General features: G+C 41.5%; 1 protein-coding gene and 1 non-coding gene across 2 annotated transcripts in view; one reads left to right on the forward strand and one right to left on the reverse strand.

Annotated features, from left to right (window-relative positions):
* The window catches only part of bcorl1 (BCL6 corepressor-like 1), a 42,853-nt gene extending 27,327 nt beyond the window's left edge, over positions 1-15,526 (reverse strand). Inside the window, exon 1 of the mRNA XM_046295351.1 lies at positions 15,357-15,526. The gene's annotated coding sequence lies outside the window, so the exon portion shown is untranslated. The remainder of the gene's footprint in view (positions 1-15,356) is intronic.
* Positions 15,527-18,084: 2,558 nt separating this feature from the next.
* On the forward strand, positions 18,085-18,157 carry trnav-uac. The gene has a single exon. It is a non-coding gene; the product is annotated as a tRNA-Val (tRNA).
* Positions 18,158-21,945: the final 3,788 nt, after the last annotated feature.

The raw sequence follows: 21,945 nt of genomic DNA on the forward strand, positions 1-21,945 counted from the left end.
GCTTGTATTCTGAAAAATGAGGGAGTAAGTCTGAATGAGTGGACCCTGCCATGTCACAGAGTTTATTCATGCACGCGACCGAGAGAGTGCTGTCACGCCTTGGTCATTGTATTTTGTGTTTTTGTTATATGTTTGGGTAGGCCAGGGTGTGACATGGGTTTATATGTTGTGTTTCGTATTGGGGTTTGTATTATTTGGGATCGCGGCTGATTAGGGGTGTGGTATAGGCTTGGCTGCCTGAGGCGATTCTCAATTAGAGTCAGGTGCTTATCGTTGTTTCTGATTGGGAACCGTATTTAGGTAGCCTGAGTTCGCTTTGTATTTTGTGGGTGTTTGTTCCTGTCTCTGTGTTGTAGTCACCAGATAGGCTGTAATTAGTTTCTCGTTCCGTTCTGTTGTTTTTGTATTTCAGTTATTTCATGTACCGCTATTCTGTTCATTAAAGTCATGAGTAACCTACACGCTGCATTTCGGTCCAACTTTCTTCATTCAACAGACGAACGCCGTTACAGAAACACCCACCTCTCTACGACCGAGCAGCGTTTGTAACTGGCAACGACGTTATGGACAGCAGAAGCATGGAGTATACGACGTGGGAAGAAATCGACAGGTGGGCGGCCGACCCAGAGAGAGTGCAGGAGCCCGCTTGGGATTCGCTTCAGCAGTGCGAAGAGGGCTATAGACGAATGGAGTCTAAAAGGAAAACACGGCGACGCAGAGCGAAAAACGAAAGTAACCCCCAAATATTTATTGGGGGAAAGCGCAGAGAGAGAGTGGCTGAGTCAGGAGTCAGACCTGAGCCTACTCTCCCTGTTAATTGCGAGGAGCAGCAATATAAGGACTTCTGGTCTTGGGAGATGATATTAGACGGAAAAGGACCCTGGGCACAGCCGGGAGAATATCGCCGTCCCAAGGAAGAAATAGATGCGGCTAAAGCAGAGAGGCACTGGTATGAGGAGGCAGCACGGCGACGCGGTTGGAAGCCGGAAAAGCAGCCCAAAAAAATTATTGGGGGGGGCTAGAAGGGAGAATAGTTATGCCAGGTGGGAGACCTGCGCAAATTCCCTGTGCTCACCGTTGGGCTAGAGAGACCGGGCAGGCACCGTGTTATGCTATGGAGCGCACGGTGTTTCCAGTGCGGGTGCAGAGCCAGGTGCGGCACATACCAGCCCTTCCTATTGGCCGGGCTAGAGTGGGCATCGAGCCAGGTAAGCTTGGGCAGGCTCGGTGCTCAAGAGCTCCAGTGCGCCTGCACGGTCCGGTCTATCCAGAGCCACCTCTACACACCAGTCCTCCGATAGCAGCTCCTCACACCAGGCTTCCTGTGCGTGTCCTCGATCCAGTACCATCAGTTCCAGCACCACGCACCAGGCCTCCAGTGCGCCTCGCCTGTTTTCTCCTCTCCTGCGCTGTCGGAGTCTCCCGCCTGTTTAGCGCAGCCAGAGCCTTTCTCCTCTCCTGCGCTGCCGGAGTCTCCCGTCTGCCCAGCGCCGCCAGTGCTCCCAGTCTGCCCAGCGCCGCCAGTGCTCCCAGTCTGCCCAGCACCGCCAGTCTGCCCAGCGCCGCCAGACAACCAGTCTCTTCCAGATCAGCCAGACAACCAGTCTCTTCCAGATCTGCCCGACAACCAGTCCCTTCCAGATCTGCCAGCCAGCCAGGATTTACCGGAGCCTACTACCTGCCTGGGCTTCATCTCAGTACTGGGCTTCATCTCAGTACTGGGCTTCCTCTCAGTACTGGGCTTCCTCTCAGTACTGGGCTTCCCCTCTGTCCCGAGATGCCCCTCTGTCCCGAGATGCCCCTCTGTCCCGAGATGCCCCTCTGTCCCGAGATGCCCCTCTGTCCCGAGATGCCCCTCTGTCCCGAGATGCCCCTCTGTCCCGAGATGCCCCTCTGTCCCGAGATGCCCCTCTGTCCCGAGATGCCCCTCTGTCCCGAGCTGCTCCTCAGTTGTGTGGGGATCTGGGTGAGGACTATTAGGCCATGGTCGGCGGAGAAGGTGGATTATCCCAGGACGCGAAGGGGAGGAAATAGGACATTTATGGAGTGGGGTCCACGTCCCGAGCCAGAACCGCCACCATGGACAGACGCCCACCCGGACCCTCCCTATGCTCTTGAGGTGCGTCCGAGAGTCCGCACCTTAGGGGGGAGGTTCTGTCACGCCTTGGTCATTGTATTTTGTGTTTTTGTTATATGTTTGGGTAGGCCAGGGTGTGACATGGGTTTATATGTTGTGTTTCGTATTGGGGTTTGTATTATTTGGGATCGCGGCTGATTAGGGGTGTGGTATAGGCTTGGCTGCCTGAGGCGATTCTCAATTAGAGTCAGGTGCTTATCGTTGTCTCTGATTGGGAACCGTATTTAGGTAGCCTGAGTTCGCTTTGTATTTTGTGGGTGTTTGTTCCTGTCTCTGTGTTGTAGTCACCAGATAGGCTGTAATTAGTTTCTCGTTCCGTTCTGTTGTTTTTGTATTTCAGTTATTTCATGTACCGTTATTCTGTTCATTAAAGTCATGAGTAACCTACACGCTGCATTTCGGTCCGACTTTCTTCATTCAACAGACGAACGCCGTTACAAGGGACTTTCTTGTTTACCTTTTATACTGACAACGTTATTGTCTGGTTGAAATATTATATTTAGGCTGAAAACAACCTGAGGATTGAATATAAACATCGTTTGACATGTTTCTATGAACTTTACGGATACAATTTGGATTTTTTTTGTCTGCCTGTTGTGACTGCGTTTGAGCCTGTGGATTACTGAAGAAAACGCGGGAACAAAACGCAGGTTTTTGGATATGAAGAGACTTTATCGAACAAAATGAACATTTATTGTATTTTATTGTATAAATGAATGTTTTCTGAGTGCAACCATATGAAGATCATCAAAGGTAAGTGATTAATTTTTATCTCTGTTTCTGACTTGTGTAACTCTTCTACTTGGCTGGTTATTGTTTGTAATGATTTGTCTACTGGGCGATGTTCTCAAATAATCGTAAGGTATGCTTTCGCCGTAAAGCATTTTCTGACACCGTGAAATTGGATTCACAATAAGTTCATCTTTAAACCTATGTAAAATATATTTTCTGAATTTTTATAATTAGTATTTCTGTATTAACCTAGAGAGGTTAACTGACTTGCCTAGTTAAATACATGTTTGAGGCAAATCCAATACAACATGGTGGCTGTATCATGTTATGGGTATGCTTGTACTTGTTAATGAATGGGGAGTTTCAGGATAAAACATTTACGGAATGGAGCTAAGCACAGGCAAAATCCTAGACTTCAGAATCCTGATTCAGTTGGTTCCCAACAGACACTGGGAGATGAATTCACCTTTCAGCAAGACAATCCCCTAAAAAAAGGCAAACATCTACAATGGAGTTGCTTACCAAGAAGACAATGAATGCTCAGAGTGGCCGAGTTACATATTTGACTTAAATCCGCTTGAAAATCTATGGCAAGATTTGAAAATGGTAGTCTATCAATGATCAACAACCATTTAGACAGAGCCTGAAGAATTTTGAAAAGAATAATGACAAAATATTGTACAATCCAGGTGCGCAAAGCTCTTAGAGAATTACTCAGAAAGACTCACAGCTGTAATCTCTGCAAAAGGTGATTCTAACATGTATTGACGCAGGGGTGTGAATACTTGTGTAAATTATTTATTTCTATATTTCATATTCATAATTTAAAAAAAATTATATTATGTTTTCACTTTGTCATTATAGGGTATCGTGTGTAGATGGGTGAGAATTTTTTGTAATCGATTTTGAATTCAGGCAGTACCACAACAAAATGTGGAATATGTCAAGGGCTATGAATACTTTGTGAAGGCACTGTATTTCTTCAGTTTCAGACATTGTTTCAAATAAATATATACAGTTGAAGTCGGAAGTTTACATGCAGTCGGAAGTTTACATGCACTTAGGTTGGAGTCATTAAAACTAATTCTTGCTAACAAACTATAGTTTTGGCAATTGGGTTAGGACATCTGCTTTGCGCATGACACATGTAATTTCACAGATTATTTAACTTATAAATCACTGGATCACAATTGCAGTGGGTCAGAAGTTTACATTAGTTGACTGTGCCTTTAAACAGCTTGTTCCAGAAAATTACAGTGGGACTGTTTGAGGTTGTGGACAGGTGTCTTTTATACTGATAACAAGTTCAAACAGGTGCCATTAATACAGGTAATGAGTAGAGGACAGAGGAGCCTCTTAAAGAAGAAGTTACAGGTCTGTGAGAGCCAGACATCTTGCTTGTTTGTAGGTGACCAAATACTTATTTTCCACCATAATTTGCAAATAAATTCATAAAAGATCCTACAATGTGATTTTCTGGATTTTGTTTCTCATTTTGTCTGTCATAGTTGAAGTGTACCTACGATGAAAACTACAGGCCTCTCATCTTTTTAAGTGGGAGAACTTGCACAATTGGTGCCTGACTAAATACTTTTTTGCCCCACTGTATGTCATGGCTAATTGGCATAATTGAAGTCAATTGGAGGTGTGCCTGTGGATGCATTTCAAGTCTTTGCCTTCAAACTCAGTGACTCTTTGCTTGACATAATGGGAAAATCAAAATAAATCAGCAAAGACCTCAGAAAAAAATGGTAGAAAAATGGTATCACAAGTCTGATTCATCCTTAGGAGCAATTTCCAAATGCCTGAAGGTACCATGTTCATCTCTACAAACAATAGTACGCAAGTAATAACTCCATGGGACCACGCAGCCATCATACTGCTCAGGAAGGAGACGCATTCTGTCTCCTAGAGATGAACATACTTTGGTGTGAAAAGTGCAAATCAATCCTAGAACAACAGTAAAGGACCTTGTGAAGATGCTGGAGGAAACAGGTACAAAAGTCTCTATATCCACAGTAAAACGAGTCCTATATCGACAAAACCTGAAAGGCCGATCAGCAAGGAAGAAGCTACTGCTCCAAAACCGCCATAAAAAAGCCAGACTACGGTTTGCAACTGCACATGGGGACAAAGATCATACTTTTTGGAGAAATGTCCTCTGGTCTGATGAAAAGAAAATAGAACTGTTTGGCCATAATGACCATCGTTATGTTTGGAGGAAAAAGGGGAAGGCTTGCAAGCCGAAGAACCCCATCCCAACCGTGAAGCACGGGGGTGGCAGCATCATGTTGTGGGGGTGCTTTGCTGCAGGAGGGACTCGTGCACTTCACAAAATAGATGGCATCATGAGGTAGGAAAATTATGTGGATATATTGACGCAACATCTCAAGACATCAGTCAGGAAGTTAAAGCTTGGTCGCAAATGGGTCTTCGAAATGGACAATAACTACAAGCATACCTCCAAAGTTGTGGCAAAATGGCTTAGGGACAACAAAGTCAAGGTACTGGAGTGGCCCTCACAAAGCCCCGACCTCAATGTTATAGACAATTTGTGGGCAGAACTGAAAACGCGTGTTTGAGCAAGGAGGCCTAGAAACCTGACTCAGTTACATCAGCTCTGTCAGGAGGAATGGGCCAAAATTCACCCAACTTATCGTGGGAAGCTTGTGGAAGGCTACCCGAAACTTTTGACCCATGTTAAACAATTTAAAGGCAATGCTACCAAATACTAATTGAGTGTATGTAAACTTCTGACCCACTGGGGATGTGATGAAAGAAATGAAAGCTGAAATAAATCATTCTCTCTACTATTATTCTGACATTTCACATTCTTAAAACAAAGTGGTGATCCTAACTGACCTAAGACAGGGAATTTTTACTAGGATTAAATGTCAGGAATTGTGAAACTGAGTTTAAATGTACTTGGCTAAGGTGTGTGTTAACTTCCGACTTCAACTGTATATTGTGTTTCATCAAATGCAGGGGTGACCTGTGATGGCGTTTCATCGGACTTGTTGTTGTCTTCCATAGGGGGAGAGAAGGGCAAGTGACCTGGCAAAGGATGCTGAAACCCTTCTAATGGTAATACTATGAAAAATATACTAGGCCAATAATAATTATGCTTTTCGACATCATACTTTTCTTGTTCTTTATGGAAATTGACATACCAATGCCCTGATCCAATATGTTTTTTGATCACATCAATAATTTGGGACCTGTTTTGTGATGTGGCCCTGAAGGTGGTACCTGCCTCCATGGTCATACAGAATGGATGGGGAAATGATTCACCCCTCATTTTTTTATTTGGACCTTTATTTAACTAGGCAAGTCAGTTAAGACTGACAATTTACTGCCACCTGCAGTTATGGAATGTTTGCTCACAAGTATAATTCATTGTCTGAGCACTCCCGATGAACTGGATGGAATTATGTGATCCTTCCTTAACCCATAGGAAGTCCCACCCAGTTGACAGTTTTTGTTTTTTGCAGCGAGGGCAACAATTTTAGCAGCAGCGATCTGCCAATGCTAAATTAATATAGGGGAAACACTGCTTGCTGGACCTTTTGAAATGTAGTGTATTTGTCTTTTTCTAATTTTTATTTTACATCCCATGTGTTAAGGAATGGGAGTGGGGTATTGGTGGGTAGGGGTTTAAAGTGTAAAGCTATTAAATACAACTATTAAATATTAATAATCACATCGACATGGTATGAAAACCTTTTATTAGCAGGAAATAAAAATGATTTATGCTTGTCAATGCATTGTATTATCCATTACTTTCATCATTCAGTATCTAAATATTGTATTGTTGCTTAAATTTATGACAATAGTATTAAAATAGGGAGAAAATAAATACAAATAAGAATATAGATGGGTTATTATGAAACCAGCTATTGGGTTAGAGTTAACCCAAATGTTGATTGATTAGATAACCCATTGCATTGGGTAAAAAATTATTGATTCAATGCATTGGTTAAAATAACCAATAATACAATTCATGAATTACCCTCATTATGTATGTCCAATTGTGTGCACAAATTTGTTTATATCCCTGTTAGTGAGCATTTCTCCTTTGCCAAGATAATCTATCCACCTGACAGGTGTGGCATATCAAGAAACTGATTAAAAAGCTTGATCATTACATAGGTGTACCTTGTGCTGGGGCCAACAAAAGGCCACTAAAATGTCTCTACCATAAGTTGTTTTAGAGAATTTGGCAGTACGTCCAACCGGCTTCACAACCGCAGACCACGTGTAACCATGCCAGCCCAGGACCTCCACATCCGGCTTCTTCACCTGCGGGATAGTCTGAGACCAGCCACCCAGACAGCTGATGAGTATTTTTGTCTGTAATAAAGCCCATTTGTGGGGGAAAAGTCATTCTGATTGGCTGGGTCTGGCTCCCAAGTGGGTGTGCCATGCTCTTCCAGGCCCCCCCTGCCCAGTCATGTGAAATCCATAGATTAGGGCCTAATGAATTTATTTCAATTGACTGATTTCCTCATATGAACTGTAACTCAGTAAAATCGTTGAAATTGTTGCATTTATATTTTATTTCAGTATATATCTGTATAGCAGACACAGTAGCCACCAGACATAAAAAAAATGCATGTCGGGGTCATAACATGCCACCAACATATCTCTATCTCTCTGGGGTTAGCTCTAAGCTTCTCTGTCTTTATATATACAGTACCAGTCAGAAGTTTGGACACACCTACTCATTCAAGGGTTTTTCTTTATTTTTACTATATTTTAGAATTTAGATTATTCAAAGTAGCCGCCCTTTGCCTTGATGACAGCTTTGCACACTCTTGGCATTCTCTCAACCAGCTTCATCTGGAATGCTTTTCCAACATACTTGAAGGAGTTCCCACATACGATGAGCACTTGTTGGGTGCTTTTCCTTCACTCTGCGGTCCAACTCATCCCAAACTATCTCAATTGGGTTGAGGTCAGTGATTGTGAAGGCCAGATCATCTGATGCAGCACTCTAACACTCTCCTACTTGGTCAAATAGGCCTTACACAGCCTGGAGGTGTGTTTTGGGTCATTATACTGTTGAAACAAATGAAAGTCCCACTAAGCACAAACCAGACGCTGCAGGGTGTTGTGGTAGCCATTAGAGGTCGACCGAGTAATCGGAATGGCCGATTTAATTGGGGCCGATTTCAAGTTTTCATAACAATCGAAAATGTGTATTTTTGGGCTCCAATTAGACAATTTATTTTAATTGTATTATTATTATTTCCTTATACCTTTATTCAACTAGGCAAGTCAGTTAAGACCACATTCTTATTTTCAATGACGGCCTAGGAACTGTGGGTTAACTGCCTTGTTCAGGGGCAGAACGACAGATTTTCACCTTGTCAGCTCGGGGGATACAATCTTGCAACCTTACAGTTAACTAGTCCAACGCAATAACGACCTGCCTCTCTCTCGTTGCACTCCACAAGGAGACTGCCTGTTACGCGAATGCAGTAAGCCAAGGTAAGTTGCTAGCTAGCATTAAACTTATCTCATAAAAAACAATCAATCATAATCACTAGTTAACTACACATGGTTGATGATATTACTAGATATCATCTAGCGTGTCCAACATTGCATATAATCTGACTGAGCATACAAACATCTAAGTATCTGACTGAGCGGTGGTAGGCAGAAGCAGGCACGTAAACATTCATTCAAACAACACTTTTGTGCATTTTGCTAGCAGCTCTTCGTTATGAGTCAAGCATTGCGCTGTTTATGACTTCAAGCCTATCAACTCCCGAGATGAGGCTGGTGTAACCGAAGTGAAATGGCTAGCTAGTTAGTGCACGCTAATAGTGTTTCAAATGTCACTCGCTCTGAGCCTTCTAGTAGTTGTTCCCCTTGCTCTGCATGGGTAACGCTGCTTCAATGGTGGCTGTTGTCGTTGTGTTGCTGGTTCGAGCCCAGCGAGGTGCGAGGAGAGGGACAGAAGCTATACTGTTCCACTGGCAATACTAAAGTGCCTATAAGAACATCCAGTAGTCAAAGGTTAATGAAATACAAATGGTATAGAGGGAAATAGTCCTATAATAACTACAACCTAAAACTTCTTACATGGCAATATTGAAGACTCATGTTAAAAGGAACCACCAGCTTTCATATATATGTTCTCATTTTCTGAGCAAGGAACTGAAACGTTAGCTTTCTTACATAGCACATATTGCACTTTTACTTTCTTCTCCAACACTTTGTTTTTGCATTATTTAAACCAAATTGAACATGTGTCATTATTTACTTGAGGCTAAATTGATTTTATTGATGTATTATATTACGTTAAAATAAGTGTTAATTTAGAGTTGTTGTAATTGTCATTATCACAAATAAAAATAAAACAATCGGCCGATTAATCGGTATTGGCATTTTTTTGCTCCCCCCAATAATCGGTATCGGCGTTGAAAAATCATAATCGGTCGACCTCTAGTAGCCATGCTGGTTCAGTGTGCCTTGCATTCTAAATAAATCACAAGTGTCACCAGCAAAGCACCCCCACACCCTCCTCCATGCTTCACGGTGGGAACCATACATGCGGAGATCATCTGTTCACCTACTCTGCGTCTCACAAAGATACGGCGGTTGGAACCAAAAATCTCAAATTTGGACTCATCAGACCAAAGGAAGATTTCCTGTGGTCTAATGTCCATTGCTCATGTTTCTTGGCCAAAGCAAGTCTCTTCTTCTTATTTGTGTCTTCAGTAGTGTTTTTTTCTTCTTCAGCAATTTGACCATGAAGGCCTGATTCATGCAGTCTCCTCTGATCAGTTGATATTGAGATGTGTCTGTTACTTGAACTCTGTGAAGCATTTATTTGGGCTGCAATTTCTGAGGAAATGCCACAAATGAATTTTTAAGAAGGCAGACCAGTTATTTAAAATGCATCCCATGTGACGACCTCATGAAGCTGGTTGAGAGAATGTCAAGAGTGTGCAAAGCAATCTTCAAGGCAAAGGGCTACTTCAAAGAATTTCAAATATAACATATATTTTGATTTGTTTAACACATTTTGTTTACTACATGATTCCATATGTGTTATTTGATCGTTTTGATGCCTTCACTATTATTCTACAATGTAGAAAATAGTAAAAATAAAGAAAAACCCTGGAATGAGTAGGTGTGTCCAAACGTTTGATAGTTACTGTATATATTTATTAAATTGTTAATATCATACAGTGGACACCTAAGCCTATAGGCCTATACATACAATGCCCTGATACAAATGAACCGTGAGGTGGACAATTATTGTTTTAGGAAAGTAGCCTAAAAACCAATAGCAAAAATAGGTTTAGCATATGCTACACATCAAAACACAAGTAATAGTGTTTTTGTCATTTGTTAAAGGCTGTTTTTAAGGATATGTAAATGTGGCTCATTTGGCCAATATCCCTCATATATTGATGGCACTGGTTGCGCCAGGTTGGATCTGAATGCATATGGATGTCCGGTAAATGAAAATCTTCCCGGTCATGTTGTCCGGCGCAAAATTTTTCAAAACGTAACTCTGAAATGGCATATTGTTTTTATTTAGATTTCCTAAAATCTGTCGCCAATTGGATGAAATCGTAGCTAGTACGCTAGTCCAATGTCACTTTGATTATGCTTGTAGATCATGGTTCACAAGCAGCCCCAAACATCTAAAGAATAAGCTACCAGCCAAACAGGCTTTTCCCTCATACTCATCTGGAGGTTGAGCATTTTTTCAGCACTATCTATGTAATTGTATATGTAAAAAATATTGACCACAATGGAAATAAGTCCCCGACTGTATCGTGCATCCCGGTCACTTTTTAAATCTTTGTGTAAATATATGTAATTTTAAAAAGCGACTAATATAATATATAAATCCAAACTATGCAGCGGTCAATTGATGAATGGAAAGAGACATCTGTTACAAAACACCAAAACTTCAATGACATTCAGATATTGTCAAGCCAAGCCTTCTATATAGGGTAAGCCTACAAGGTAGGGAGGGATGTACAGTGGGGCAAAAAAGTATTTAGTCAGCCACCAATTGTGCAAGTTCTCTCACTTAAAAAGATGAGAGAGGCCTGTAATTTTCATCATAGGTACACTTCAACTATGACAGACAAAATGAGAAAAAGAAATCTAGAAAATCACATTGTAGGATTTTTAATGAATTTATTTAATGTATTATGGTGGAAAATAAGTATTTGGTCAATAACAAAAGTTTCTCAATACTTTGTTATATGCCCTTTGTTGGCAATGACAGAGGTCAAACGTTTTCTGTAAGTCTTCACAAGGTTTTCACACACTGTTGCTGGTATTTTGGCCCATTCCTCCATGCAGATCTCCTCTAGAGCAGTGATGTTTTGGGGCTGTTGCTGGGCGACACGGACTTTCAACTCCCTCCAAAGATTTTCTATGGGGTTGAGATCTGGAGACTGGCTAGGCCACTCCAGGACCTTGAAATGCTTCTTACGAAGTCCCTCCTTCGTTGCCCGGGCGGTGTGTTTGGGATCATTGTCATGCTGAAAGACCAGCCACGTTTCATCTTCAATGCCCTTGCTGATGGAAGGTCTTCACTCAAAATCTCACGATACATGGCCCCATTCATTCTTTCCTTTACACGGATCAGTCGTCCTGGTCCCTTTGCAGAAAAACAGCCCCAAATCATGTTTCCACCACCATGCTTCACAGTAGGTATGGTGTTCTTTGGATGCAACTCAGCATTCTTTGTCCTCCAAACACAACCAGTTGAGTTTTTACCAAAAAGTTATATTTTGGTTTCATCTGTCCATATGACATTCTCCCAATCTTATTCTGGATCATCCAAATGCTCTCTAGCAAACTTCAGACGGGCCTGGACATGTACTGGCTTAAGCAGGGGGACACGTCTGACACTGCAGGATTTGAGTCCCTGGCGGCGTAGTGTGTTACTGATGGTAGGCTTTGTTACTTTGGTCCCAGCCCTCTGCAGGTCACTCACTAGGTCCCCCCGTGTGGTCCTGGGATTTTTGCTCACCGTTTTTGCTCACCTTGTGATCATTTTGACCCCACGGGGTGAGATCTTGCGTGGAGCCCCAGATCGAGGGAGATTATCAGTGGTCTTGTATGTCTTCCATTTCCTAAAATTTGCTCTCACAGTTAATTTCTTCAAACCAAGCTGCTTACCTATTGCAGATGCAGTCTTCCCTGCCTGGTGCAGGTCTACAATTTTGTTTCTGGTGTCCTTTGACAGCTCTTTGGTCTTGGCCCTAGTGGAGTTTGGAGTATGACTGTTTGAGGTTGTGGACAGGTGTCTTTTATACTGATAACAAGTTCAAACAGGTGCCATTAATACAGATAACGAGTGGAGGACAGAGGAGCCTCTTAAAGAAGAAGTTACAGGTCTGTGAGAGCCAGGAATCTTGCTTGTTTGTAGGTGACCAAATACTTATTTTCCACCATAATTTGAAAATAAATTCATTAAAAATCCTACAATGTGATTTTCTGATTTTTTTCTCTCTCATTTTGTCTGTCATAGTTGAAGTGTACATATGATGAAAATTACAGGCCTCTCTCATATTTTTTAAGTGGGAGAACTTGCACAATTGGTGGCTGACTAAATACTTTTTTGCCCCACTGTATGTTCTGTTTGTCGAAATGTACATAGTTTATTTATTGTGGTGCTGAAAACACAAACCATGATATTGAAGTGCACGAAGTTGATATGCTTTGTTATTGGTTGTGTGGTGCATTGGCACAAAAACCTGTCGCTGGAATATTCTTTGCATATATTTGATATAATTATAAATATGGCATCATAATGTAAAAAAAAATCTGCTTCCCCATAGCTGATTATTGTATGCAGCTGGCTCTGATTGTAGTGTAAAGAAACAGGCAGGGAGAGTGAGCTCGTCTATGGTGGTCAGCGAACCCCTAACCTTCTGGCTCGTAGCCCTGCTTGACATCGACCGGGCCACAAAAGCATGCTAAAGTGGCAAAGTTGATATCCACCTATATAAACAAAGGGTCGCCACAGTTATTCTTATTTGTGGTCTTAAACATTATCTTGAGTTACTTCTGAGGAGGGAGGGCGTTCAATTTATTTTACTGTACAAGGGGAAGGTCATGTGAAAACATTTGTAACGTTGGGGAAGGGAAGTGCATTTTCTTTTAAAGACACCTCAAGTTGGACCAGCCCCTCCCCCTGGTAAATTTCGATCTGTCCCCTACTGAATGTGAGATTAATCAATTTTTGAAAAATATGCATTGTGTACAGAAATTCGACCTTTATCTCATATAATATGAAATACTATTGGCACCATGTGATGTATGAACGCCTTTTTATTGAGTGATTATCATGATGACCAATATATGTGCATACAATAAGTAATGTTTGATGTTTGAGAAGTGTATCAGCCCAAGTCCTTTTGGCTGATAGTTCAGAGAGATAAGCATTTCAAAATTTGAGGTGACCTACACATTTTCATGATGGAATATGACGCTGATAATCACTCCTCTTATATACGCCATTACAGGTGGTAATTAACAATTAACAACACATCTTTCACCTTTTGGACCATTGATGAATTATTTTCATAGTTGTAAATGCTGAGGTAAAATAGGTGTGAATAATCAAGGTTAGAGGATCAGCATTTCCACCAATTTAATACTGGTTGCAAGTGTCAACGAGTGTCAGGTGGATGGACACATCTTACAGTTAACTTGAACAGGCTTGTCCTAAAAATACACTGGAATGTTTCGCCACTCGATTATAATGAGTCTATAATATGCGAGCTGAGAACCTATAAGTTCTATTGCCTTGCAAGGTCAAACCGCCTAAAGACAGGTCTCGAAGCCTGTGTTGTCTGCTTAATGCAGAATAGACACAATAGCGTACGCCAAAACATTCAGCAGGCCACGCGTTCATACAGTTGACATCTAGAAAAAAAGCCTTTGGTACATCTGGCTTTCCCATACATTTAATCAGGCCAGCGCAGGAATCTTACCTAAATCATACGCAGGTATAAACTAAGTAGTTTATGGAACACAATTTCACAGACTTGTGAATGACATAACTGTGATATATACACCCGGTTATAGCAACTGTCTAAATGTCTGGTAGTCTAAATGATAATGGAAGTAAACAAGTTTGTAGTTTAACAATGACCTATTTCTTTCCTGTCTCCCGGCCGTTGCTGCACAGTGATGCACCCCACCGGATACATTTTTGTCTTTCTACTATTTCGCAGCCTTCATCTCGGTGAAGGTAGCTAGCTATTGGAGTGTAGGATCATTTGCCCATTGCCCAAAACCATTCACTCGCGAATAGCACTGAGTGTTGCATGTCGGCTGACAGACTAGTCGTTGACATATTGCCAAATATCAAAATAGAACCAATATACACATCACACTATCCGAGCTACAGAATAACACGACTGATTGTTGTGCCTCCCTATCGAGCACAAGAGGAACCAGGTTGTCTCCACATTGCATTGTGTCAGAGCGGGGTTACCCAGAGACCTCAACGACAGAGCGAAAGCAATCCCGGTTGTGGCCGGCTGCTCCGGTCTTCAGCTATCGACTAGTTTTGGTCACTGCCACGACCAGTGAACGTTTGACGCCATAGGCTCAAAAAACGTAAATACGGTGAATATACATTAGCACACTCCAGTGCACATTTGAGTGGTGATTAAAACAATCACACTCAAAACAGCAAGTTTACAGTGAAGGAAGCCACAATGTTTTGTTTGAGGCCTCGTCAAAATTACTGTCGTTCCCTTTCAAAATGGGGCTTAGGCTACGGAGAGTAAATTTGGTCGATTTATGGAATATTCGAACGCCTCGTCCAAACAACCTAGGCCTGGGATACTGCTGCTATAGAGTAGTAGCTACAGCATGGCATGTCCCGTCTGAGTTCGCGGTTGCCATTACCTGACCAAATGTTTACGTTGAGAACGTAGTAAATCATGCAAAGCATGAAATATGTCACCACCAACTAAGTAAAAAGACGATCACTTTTGTTCATATGTGCGTAAAAGGATTGGACCTGATGTAGGCTATACCATGGAGGCAGGGAACAAGTTGGAGACGATGCTCTGAGTTGGCAGGTTGAAGATGCCACGATGTGTAAACTCATGGCAGATGGAAGATTAATGTTATAATGAAATACAGTGAAACTAGAATTCACGACCTTTTTTGGTTATAGTAGCCTTAGCAAAATATAATGTGGGCCACTGCCGACTGAGACAGGAATTCACCCCAAGAAACATGTGACACGTTTATCCTCACACTTGAAGACTTTACGTTACCAAAATGCATACCTTGAATACCGTTAGACAGGTTTGTTATGGCCTGTACGTGGATTTACAAACTTTACTGTACACAATTATTCACAGCAAAAGTTTGGGAGAGTTGACTGTTGCCCTCCATGCCGTTGTGCAATGCCCCCCTTATTGCCCCCTGCTCTCCAGTACGCCTTTGTTATTAGTAATCGCATGGTATCGCACCGCCTTACCTTGCGCTCCAAACTGCCCTTTCAAAGCTTGCAAATAGAGCTTTTCACACCACGACAAGTGATTGTTTGAGACTTGGTGACATCTGTTAAGGGTCAGGAATGTGATTTTGTGGTAGAATAATTCCAGTGTGACATGTCGGCTTCTCCTCGCGATCTTCTCTCATCGCCCGTTTTCAGACCGCAGCAGCTGGAGATGAAAATCGCGCACCCTGGGTCCTAGCGCCGACAGAGGCCTACAGGTGAATAACAGGTGGTGACCGTCGTCGAGCCCTTATATAATTGTAAATTCCTATTCAAAACATGGACATTTTTGGAATCATCTTTGGAAATTAGAATCATCCCTTCTAATACGGAAATAGGTCTACCACAACAGCCAAACTGATGACCCAAGTGATGTTATGGCTGAAAGTGTGTGTTTATGAACCATCATTAGATAGCTGACAGAATGGTAGTTATTAAGCATAGGCACATCATATGATTTGGCTACTGGATATTTCTTCCTGACAATGATATGAATGTAAGGAAAGATACTAAACTATAAGTATAAAACAATTGTGGCACAAATATGGGATTCCCCCCCTGCAATGCATAACACATGATCACTATGATGACATAAAATACGTGTTGTGTAAAACCGTACATTGTTATCATGAGGGTTTGGACAGGAGTGTCCTTCTTCATATTACTGTACAGTTATTATTGCCATTCAATAAGAATGCACATTTCCTTTACGTCGCATTCTAGTCCCCTATAATTACACCCAAGACACAAATAACTTCGGCAGAATCCGTCTCAACGTTGCTGTCCTGTTTCCACTGCAATGTCCCAAAATTGCGTTATTAAATGTGCGATGCGAAGAGAGGACACCTCGTTTAGTTACTGAGTTTTAGAGACTTGGGTGAAGCTAGCCACAATAAGGATTTGCATTTCGCCATCAAAATAAAGGTCCCTGTTGAAACATCCAAACGGATACAAATAGTGGAATAAGGCCATATGTGGACTAGATCATGCTAAACAAGGTATGTTGTTATATAAGGTAAAAAATAAATACAATAATGTATTAATTTGACAATAAACAGAAAAAACATTGGATTTATTAAACTGTATAATTGCATTGGGTGTGCTGCAACCTATTCTGTACATAAATCCGAGGACACTCCCATTTAGTGTATGTTACGTTTGTAGTTACATTAGATAGATGGTTATTTCAGGCAAAAACGAAAGGAGTGTGGTTAACATGAACTTCTAGCAACTGAAAAGTTGCGAGTTCAAATCTCATTACAGACAACTTTAGCATTTTAGCCAATTAGCAACATTTCAACTATTACTATTTTTTTTAACTACTTAGCATGTTAGCTAACCCTTTCCCTAACCTTGACCCTTTTAGCTAACCATAACCTTAACCATTTAACCTAACTCATAGACTTAATCCTAACCCCTAGCCTAGCTAACATTGGCGAGTTAGCTAATGTTTGCAATCTAACCACCTAGCTAAAATTCGTAACATATCATACGTTAGCAAATTCGTAACATATTGTATGTTTTTCAAATTGGTAACATGTTGTACGTTTTGCAAATTCGTAACATATAATACGAATTGTAAATCGTAACATATATTACGAAATTAATACATGCCATCGTACTAAATGTGGTGCATCAGATTTGACAGAATAATACGAACTGCTCTGAGACCATGTTGGGCAAACATATACGCACTGTACAGCCTTGCGATTGGCGCCTTACCTACTATTGTAACTAATCCTTATTGTGGCTAGCTTCACACAGGTAGATTATAGACCTCAGCCTTCCACTCGATACGGGTGACTAGAGTGGAAATCCAATAAACTAGTCAAGTATAATGTAGGCAGTAGGCAACCAGTTTTACCTCCCCATAAACAAGAACCCTGTCAATAGCCTGTGTGGTGGTCACGAGGGTGTGTCTCACCGTGCCCTGCTTTCCTCATTTGTACAAAACAGGCGACGGAAATGGATAACAGTTTGTCATACTGTACCAGCATGAGTTGATCCGACGAACGTGCTGCCGAGACTGGAGAGCCTTTCAAATGTTCTCCAATTTATAAAACCGTTATTATTGGTCAATTCGCTTTAAATAAATAACCATGTGGCTCAAATTATGTATACAGACCCATTACACAATCCGTCATAACCAATGAATTCCGGACATTTCACAAGGGGAATGAAATATGGTGTCAGTTGAGCCTGGTAAAAGTTTCGGTTTTGCACAACATTGTGCGCTAAAAACCTATGGATCCAACTCAACGAGAGGTATGCCAGTGCCGGTACGGATTAAATACAGTTTATTATAGGCCAGCATTTTAATGTTCATACAACGTGTACATTTTGACATTTTTAGATCAAGTTCGTATTTGGTGACTATTTATGGCGCAGGTTTAATGCCGCAGCTGGTGCTGAATCAAAGCAGAAAGCTATAATACTAACATGACACAACTCAGCACTAAACCAAATAGCTTGCCATTGCAAATGCACTTATACACACGACTGCACTCCCCGGCATTAATATAGGCCTATACGGCTAATCAATTCCAACAAGACTGCAATTCCATGCCTGTCTCAAAAATGAAGATATCATCTCATAATATTCCAAGCAGTTAAATACATCTAATATAGGTCAAACGATATATTAATTGTTTGACTACCGTGCCGTCGTCATCTACAAGAACAGTGTATTTGGCCAACGTTACCACCTGGTTCCATAGTGTAGTGGTTATCACGTCTGCTTTACACGCAGAAGGTCCTGGGTTCGAGCCCCAGTGGAACCACCACTTTTTGTTAACCTAGGGAAAACATTAAACGCTCCATACTGATAGCTAAATGTAGGCTAATACACACATACACACATCACGAATCAATATCTAAGATCTGTTATTTAATGAGATTTTTAGACATATAGGAACAACATTTGTTCTCAGATAATCAGATTTAATGGTCACTGGTCTACAGTACATGCCAGTATGGTACCAAACCTCCTATGTATTATCTCAATAACAAACAAGCTGCCTATTGTAAACTGCATTGTGCCAGTGGTTCCCAAACTTTTTATACTCCCGTACCCCTTCAAACATTCAACCTCCAGCTGCATACCACTTCTAACACCAGGGTCAACACACTCAAATGTTGTTTTTTTTTGCCATCATTGTAAGCCTGCCACACACACACTATAGGATACATCTATTAAACATAAGAATGAGTAAGAGTTTTTGTCACAACCCGGCTTATGGAAAGTGACAAAGAGCTCTTATAGGACCAGGGCACAAATAATATAATAATAATCAATCCTTTTGCTCTTTATTTAACCATCTTACATATAAAACCTTATTTGTCCATCGAAAATTGTGAATAACTCACCACAGGTTAATGAGAAGGGTGTGCTTGAAAGGATGCACATAACTCTGCAATGTTGGGTTGTAATTGGAGAGAGCCTCAGTCTTAAATAATTTTCCACACACAGTCTGTGCCTGTATTTAGCTTTCATGCTAGTGAGTGCCGAGAATCCACTCTCACATAGGTACGTGGTAGCAAAGGACATCAGTGTCTTAACAGTGTGATTTGCCAAGACAGGATACTCTGAGCACAGCCCAATCCAGAAATCTGGCAGTGTCTTCTGATTAAATTAAACTTTCGGGCCTCCTGGGTGGTGCAGTGGTTAAGGGTGCTGTACTGCAGCGCCACCTGTGCCATCAGAGACTCTGGGTTCCCGACCAGGCTCTGTTGTAACTGTCCGTGACCAGGAGGTCCGTGGGGCGACGCACGGTTGTCCGGGTTAGGGAGGGTTTGGCTGGTAGGAATATCCTTGTCTCATCATGCACCAGCGACTCCTGTGCCAGGCACAGTGCGCGCTAACCAAGGTTGCCAGGTGCACAGTGTTTCCTCCGACATATTGGTGCGGCTGGCTTCCAGGTTGGATGCGTGCTGTGTTAAGAAGCAGTGCGGCTTGGTTGGGTTGTGTATTGGAGGACGCATGACTTTCAACTTCGTCTCTCCCGAGCCCGTACGGGAGTTGTAGCGATGAGACAAGATAGTAGCTACTAAAACAATTGGATACCACGAAAAAGGGGTCAAATAAGATTTTTAAAAAATAATAAATTCACTGAACCGCTTGTTGCAATGTCAATGATATCGGTAGGTGGACTGGAGACAGGGCATGAAAGGGATAATGATAATGTGTTATCCGTTTCGGGAAAGTACCTGCGTAATTGCGCAACCAACTCACTCAGGTGCTTCGCTGTATCACATTTGACATTGTCTGTAAGCTTGAGTTAATTTGCACACAAAAAATAATACAATGATGATGATGTTAATGCAGACAGAGAAGAGCTCCAACTTCTTAATCATAGCCTCAATTTTGTCTCGCACATTGAATATATTTGCGGAGAGTCCCTGAAATCCTAGATTCAGATCATTCAGGCAGGAAAAAACATCACCCAGATAGGCCAGTCATGTGAGCGGTCAGTCAGGTGAAAATGTTGGGCGTAAAAAAAACTTTAAGCTAGTCTCTCAATTTAAAAAAATGTGTCAATACTTTGCCCCTTGATAACCAGCGCACTTCTGTATGTTGTAAAAGTGTTAAATGGTCACTGCCCATATCATTGCATAATCCAGAAAATACAGAAGAGTTCAGGGGCCTTGCTTTAACAAAGTTAACCATTTTCACTGTAGTGTCCAAAACATCTTTCAAGCTGTCAGGCATTCCCTTGGCAGTAAAAGCCTCTCGGTGGATGCTGCAGTGTACCCAAGTGGCATCGGGAACAACTGCTTGCACGTACGTTACCACTCCACTATGTCTCCCTGTCATGGCTTTTGCACCATCAGTACAGATACCAACATGAGCAGCAGCTACGTTTGGCTGCATACGGATCGTTAGTGGAATTCCCGCAAGAGAGTAACGGTTAATGCGATTGGATGTTAATTATTTGACTAGGCTGCCTGTATTTGACATTGTGTTGTTATTTTGCTGAACACTAGATGGTTTCATTTTATTTTTGGCAGTGAAACGAGGCTACTCAGGCGAGAGAAAAAACTCACCCAAATGTATAGCACCATTGGAAAATATAAACGGACTGTTTGAAAATGTGAAGGGGGAAAAAAGTTAAACCCCTTTTAAAAATGTGAATCACATTTTTATTTGGTGTACCCCCCGACGTCTGAAGACTCTTGTTTCATGATGACATTGGTAATCGTAGTAATTTAGCTGATAATTCACACCTACGATATCCAGGCAGGTGAAATATTTCTGAATGTAACATGAGTAGGCTGTCAGTTTGTTTTAAAATATTACAAGGTCAACACATGACTTCATAATACCAATTATGCCATACTTCTATTGAAAACAGAATTTAAGCACCTTTGGTAGCGATTACAGCCTCGAGTCTTCTTGGGTATTGATGCTACAAGCTTGGCCCAGCTGTATTTGGGGATTTTATCCCATTCTTCTCTGCAGATACTCTGAAACGTTCAGGTTGGATGGGGAGCGTTGCTGCAGCCATTTTCAGGTCTCTCCAGAGATGTTCGATTGGGTTCAAGTTCAGACTCTGGCTGGGCCACTCAAGGACATTCAGAGATTGTCCCAAAGCCACTCCTGCGTTGTCTTGGCTATGTGCTTAGGGTTGTTGTCCTGTTGGAAAATGAACCTTCGCCCCAGTCTGGAGCAGGTTTTCATCAAGGATCTCTCTGTACTTTGCTCCGTTCAATATTGAGTCTCATTGCAAAGGGTCTGAATACTTTTCAATATTTTTAGTTTTTAATACATTTGCAAAAATGTCTAAAAACCTGTTTTCACTTTTTGATTATGGTGTATTGTGTGTAGATTGATTAGTTTTTTTAGTTATTTAATCCATTTAAGAATAAGGCTGCAATGTAACAAAATGTGGAAAAAGTCAAGGGGTCTGAATACTTTCCAAATGCACTGTATTGAATCGTATCGTGAGGTCCCTGGCAATTCCCAGCCCTACAAAATACCCAATTAAAAAGTCTCAGCAACAATAACTATATATCCAAAGCAATTTCTTTACATTGTGGTTGTATTGTCCGTGTTTTTCTAATAGGTAACAAGTACCAGTAATTACAATAATTGAATCCTTGTGGACTAAAATAAATGACCAATGATCAAGCTGTTTGTTTATTATCTTGTTAGTTAGCACCCCCTACTGTTAAATCTGTTCTTTACAGGGTCCCAAGGCCTTCCAAGATAATTGGTGAGTTAATAAGGATACAGCACTCTCTCAGGCTAGCCTTGTAAAACAGACAGTGGTGACTGGATATTTGAAAAACCACTTCTAGCTGATCCAGGCTGATATCCTTGCCAACTGTGCTGCCACCATGCCCATGTCCTCTGCATTGTGGCCCAATCCCAAATGGACATATAAACGTTGGTTATACAATTATTGCATCTGAGCTCCTAGAGTGAGGCTCTCCTTTTCTTTTTCAATTGATTCATATAAGCAACATGGTGAAACTTCCACCTAGCATATCAAAGGGCAAAGTGGCGCTATTACCATATTGCTTACACCTGTCAAATCCTCTCAGATCTCCACAAGTGCATAGGGCATAG

This window comes from Oncorhynchus gorbuscha, linkage group LG13 (assembly GCF_021184085.1).
Source record: "Oncorhynchus gorbuscha isolate QuinsamMale2020 ecotype Even-year linkage group LG13, OgorEven_v1.0, whole genome shotgun sequence".
In the NCBI taxonomy this organism is placed as follows: Eukaryota; Metazoa; Chordata; class Actinopteri; order Salmoniformes; family Salmonidae; genus Oncorhynchus; species Oncorhynchus gorbuscha.